The sequence below is a fragment of the Pleurodeles waltl genome, chromosome 11, assembly GCF_031143425.1.
Source record: "Pleurodeles waltl isolate 20211129_DDA chromosome 11, aPleWal1.hap1.20221129, whole genome shotgun sequence".
NCBI lineage: Eukaryota > Metazoa > Chordata > Amphibia > Caudata > Salamandridae > Pleurodeles > Pleurodeles waltl.
Window position 1 is genome coordinate 720,164,256 of NC_090450.1, and position 5,400 is coordinate 720,169,655.

Consider the following 5,400-nt stretch of genomic DNA (forward strand, 5'->3'; position numbering starts at 1 on the left):
TGCAAGAAGCTGCCACCGGATAGTAGAAGCTGTGGATTCTGCAAGAACGAAGAGGACTAGGAACTTCCCCTTTGGAGGATGGATGTCACACGTCGTGAAGAAGCTTGCAGAGGTGTTCCCATGCAGAAAGACCGCAAACAAGCCTTGCTAGATGCTAGGGTCGCGGTTAGGGTTTTTGGATGCTGCTGTGGCCCAGGAGGGATCAGGATGTCGCCACTTGCGTGAGGAGACAGAAGGGGCACCCAGCAAGATAGGGAGCCCTCACAGAAGCAGGCAGCACCCGCAGAAGTGCCGGAACAGGCACTACGAAGAGGAGTGAACTGGAGCTCACTCGATGTCACAAAAGGAGATCCCACGACGCCGGAGGACAACTCAGGAGGTTGTGCACTGCAGGTTAGAGTGTCAGGGACCCAGGCTTGGCTGTGCACAAAGGTAATCCTGGAAGAATGCACAGGAGCCGGAGCAGCTGCAAATCACGCGGTACCCAGCAATGCAGTCTAGCGTGGGGAGGCAAGGACTTACCTCCACCAAACTTGGACTGAAGAGTCACTGGACTGTGGGAGTCACTTGGACAGAGTTGCTGAGTTCCAGGGACCACGCTCGTTGTGCTGAAAGGGGACCCAGAGGACCGGTGATGCAGTTCTTTTGGTGCCTGCGGTTGCAGAGGGAGGATTCCGTCATCCCACGGGAGATTTCTTCAGAGCTTCTAGTGCAGAGAGGAGGCAGACTACCCCCACAGCATGCACCACCAGGAAAACAGTCGAGAAGGTAGCAGGATCAGCGATACAAGGTTGCAGTAGTCATCTTTGCTACTTTGTTGCGGTTTTGCAAGCGTCCTGAGCCGTCAGCGGTCGATTCCTTGGCAGAAGATGAAGAGAGAGATGCAGAGGAACTCTGATGAGCTCTTGCATTCGTTATCTAAAGAATTCCCCAAAGCAGAGACCCTAAATAGCCAGAAAAGGAGGTTTGGCTACCTAGGAAGGAGGATAGGCTAGCAACACAGGTTAGAGCCTATCAGAAGGAGTCTCTGACGTCACCTGCTGGCACTGGCCACTCAGAGCAGTCCAGTGTGCCAGCAGCACCTCTGTTTCCAAGATGGCAGAGGTCTGCAGCACACTGGAGGAGCTCTGGGCACCTCCCATGGGAGGTGCAGGTCAAGGGAGTGGTCACTCCCCTTTCCTTTGTCCAGTTTCGCGCCAGAGCAGGGCTGGGGGATCCCTGAACCGGTGTAGACTGGCTTATGCAGAGATGGGCACCATCTGTGCCCATCAAAGCATTTCCAGAGGCTGGGGGAGGCTACTCCTCCCCAGCCCTGACAACTTTTTCCAAAGGGAGAGGGTGTAACACCCTCTCTCTGAGGAAGTCCTTTGTTCTGCCTTCCTGGGCCAGGCCTGGCTGGACCCCAGGAGGGCAGAAACCTGTCTGAGGGGTTGGCAGCAGCAGCAGCTGCAGTGAAACCCCGGAAAGGTAGTTTGGCAGTACCCGGGTCTGTGCTAGAGACTCGGGGGTTCATGGAATTGTCTCCCCAATGCCAGGATGGCATTGGGGTGACGATTTCATGATCTTAGACATGTTACATGGCCATGTTCGGAGTTACCATTGTGACTCTATACATAGGTAGTGACCTATGTATAGTGCACGCGTGTAATGGTGTCCCCGCACTCACAAAGTCCGGGGAATTTGCCCTGAACGATGTGGGGGCACCTTGGCTAGTGCCAGGGTGCTCACACACTAAGTAACTTAGCACCCAACCTTTACCAGGTAAAGGTTAAACATATAGGTGACTTATAAGTTACTTAAGTGCAGTGGTAAATGGCTGTGAAATAACGTGGACGTTATTTCACTCAGGCTGTAGTGGCAGGCCTGTGTAAGAATTGTTAGAGCTCCCTATGGGTGGCAAAAGAAATGCTGCAGCCCATAGGGGTCTCCTGGAACCCCAATTCCCTGGGTACCTCAGTACCATATACTAGGGAATTATAAGGGTGTTCCAGTATGCCAATGTGAATTGGTGAAATTGGTCACTAGCCTGATAGTGACAATTTAGAAAGCAAAGAGAGAGCATAACCACTGAGGTTCTAGTTAGCAGAGCCTCAGTGAGACAGTTAGTCATCACACAGAGAACACATACAGGGCACACTTATGAGCACTGGGGCCCTGGCTGGCAGGGTCCCAGTGACACATACACTAAAACAACATATATACAGTGAAATATGGGGGTAACATGCCAGGCAAGATGGTACTTTCCTACAGGTAATATGAATCGTGGACCAGACTTGGGTACTGTGGTAGTTCAGAATGATGTGCAGGGGATGAAGAAATTGTTGCCTTGTCACGCTTGCGGAGCCATCAGACATTGGAAATGGGATTGTCCGATGCTGGTGCAGGAAGGTGTTGTTCAGCAAACTAATGATGTTCATTTCACAACAGGAGAGGACCGAGAATGTCCTAATCAAAATTTGCAAAATAACATGAATCGGGTGCAGAATTTTCAACCCATGCAGCAGGTGCAAATGCCATACGTGCAAAGGACACAGTTGCAGCCAATGCAACAGCAGGTTCCCATAGTACCTAGACAGCAAATTCAAATACCTTAAGCCCCAATGGAACAGCAGCAAATTATGCTTTCTCATCAGGTCACAGGCCAGAAGCTGAACCAAAGTGATAACACAGTACACCAATTACCCTTACACAGTTAGAATGGAATAAACAATGATTGGGTGAGTGAGTGTTCAGATGAGGAAGCATGTGTGCTTGCAACCTCCTTATAAGTAGATCAGAGAGGTCCCTATGTGAGGGGAAAAGTCATGGGTCACAGAGTTTTATTCTTAGTTGACACGGGAGCTATACGCTCTTCAGTAAGATCAGTTGAAGTTCCAACTTTGCCCCTTTCAGGTAAAACAGTTCAGATTGTAGGGGTAGCGAATTAGTATTTGACCAACCCGATTACAGAACCAGTTCATGTTAAAATTGGCAACTTCCAGGGATTCCACACATTCCTAGTCTGTGACTCTAGTTCAGTGTCCCTGCTGGGAAGAGATTTGCTGTGTAAAACAAGATGCCCGATTACTTGTTCAAATAATGGAATCGAGATTTAAATGAATAGTGATGATGAAGATGACCAAGCCCCAGAGACAGCATGTGAGACCATAAATGAGGAATACCCTCTGATTTATTTTTTACGGGTGTTCACAGTAAAGGAGCTTCATCCTGATTTATAAGGAACGGTTAAGGAGAAGGTCTGGGATCTGACAGGAAAAGAGATAGGTCTGAAAAAGGGAGTTGAGACAGTTAAATTTACTGTAAAGTTGAATGCTATTTTTCTCAAAATCCCCAGTACCACGTCATAAGATGTCCTTATGAAGGTCACCCAACTAATTGCATACTTTGTGAAACAAGGGGTTCTGAAGGAAGTATTGAGCAGCCCAATAAATTCACAGATAATGGGTCTGAAAAATCCCTGTGGGAAAGTTTGAATTGTTCAGGATCTGAGAAAAGTAAATGACATTGTGGTCAAATGTTGTCCTGTGTTGTCAGATCCAGCTGTGATTATGTTTCAGATTCCATGTGATGCTGAGTGGTTCACTGTCATTGACTTGTCGCAAGCCTTCTTTCTGTGCCTCTTCATGAGGACAGACAAATTCTCTTTTGTTTTAAATTTTTGGAACAAGTTTACTGTTGGTGTTGAATTCCTCAAGGGTTTTCAGAGTCACCTTCCATAGTCAATCAGATTTTGAAAAATAATTTGGAGTCATTGGAATTCTCTTTCCAATTGACCTTGGTACAGTACAATGATGACTTGCTGATTGCGTCCAAAACAAGGGACGAGTGCAAGTATGACACGATTGCCTTGCTCAACCATTTGGGAAAGAATGGTCATAAAGTGTCCCCACTTAAATTGCAATACTGTCAGAAATAAGTGAAATGCTTGGATCACCAGATTGAGAAAGGGTCGAGAAAGATATCCAGAGAAAGGGTTACAACCATATTGCAAATGAATCCCCTGACTACACAGGGAGATGTCAGGATGTTTCTCTGGATCGTAGGCTACTGCGGCCAATGGATTCCCAATTTTTCAGTCATTTCGAGACCACCGCAGAAGCTGACTCATAAAGATGTCACTGCTCCCATAGTTTTAGACCAGGCTGGAATGAAAGCGATCACTGAATTGAGAGAGTCTGTGCAAAGCTCCAGCTTTAGGTATGCCTGACTACACAAAACCTTTCACATTGTTTTGTCATGAGCGTGATGCATGTTCTTTGTCTGTCTTGTCGCAGGTCCATGGAGATGTAAACCGCCCACTAACATATTTTTCAGCTACTTTGGACCCAGTTCCAGCAGCCTTACCAGATTGTTTGCGTGCAGTTGCAGCGGTTGGACAGCCTTACACAGTGTGTGGGCATTGTGATGGGGGATATCCCTTGACTATAATAGTCCCTCACTCTATTGAGATCCTACTTACAAAGACGAAAACCCAATATTTGACTGGTGCCAGATTGACCAGATACGAAATGAGTATTCTAGGATCACCAAATGTATCACTGAAAAGATGTACAGTGCTTAACCCGGCAACCTTACTTCCAAATGAAAATGTTGAAATAGAAAAATTGGAAGACATTGAGCATGATTGTCTTGAAGTAACTGACTTGTGCACAGATCCAATACCTGACATTAGACATACTCAATTGAAAGAGAATGACCAAATTATATTTGTTGATGGTTCTTGTCTAAGAGACAATAGAGGGACACTGAAAGCAGGATATGCCAAGTGCACAATTACTGGTATCCTGGAAGCTTCTTGGCTTTAAGGAGTATATTCCACCCAAGTAGCAGAACTGTTAGCTCTTACTAGAGCGTGCCATGTTATTGCTCAGCTAAAAATTACCATTTATACGGATAGCCAGTATGGATTTAGAATAGTCCATGATTTTGGCCAGTTGTGGTCACAGAGAGGTTTCATGACCTCATCTGGTTCACCAGTGAGAAATGGTGAGATAATTAAAGATCTGTTGCATGCTATCCAAATGCCTCAAAAGTTTGCTGTGGTGAAATAGAGTGCACATCTGAAGTCTCAGGACTTTGTGTCAATGGGAAATGGATATGCGGATCAACTCGCAAGGTTTTGCTCATTGAACTGTATATCGTTCAAAGATAAGTGGGAACTGTTACTTGAAGAAGATGAAACACGTCCAAGTTTTGCATTGAAAGTAATTGATACATTTGAGGAATTGAAAATGTTGCAGAATAATGTTGACAGGGAGGAAAAACGTTCATGGAGCAAAATGAAATGTGTACAGCGACAAGATGAATTGTGGGTTTCAGAAGAGTGTCAATTGGTTTTGCCTAATACTCTGTTGTCTCAAATGGCTAGGTATTATCATGGTTAAGCACATGTTGGGAGGG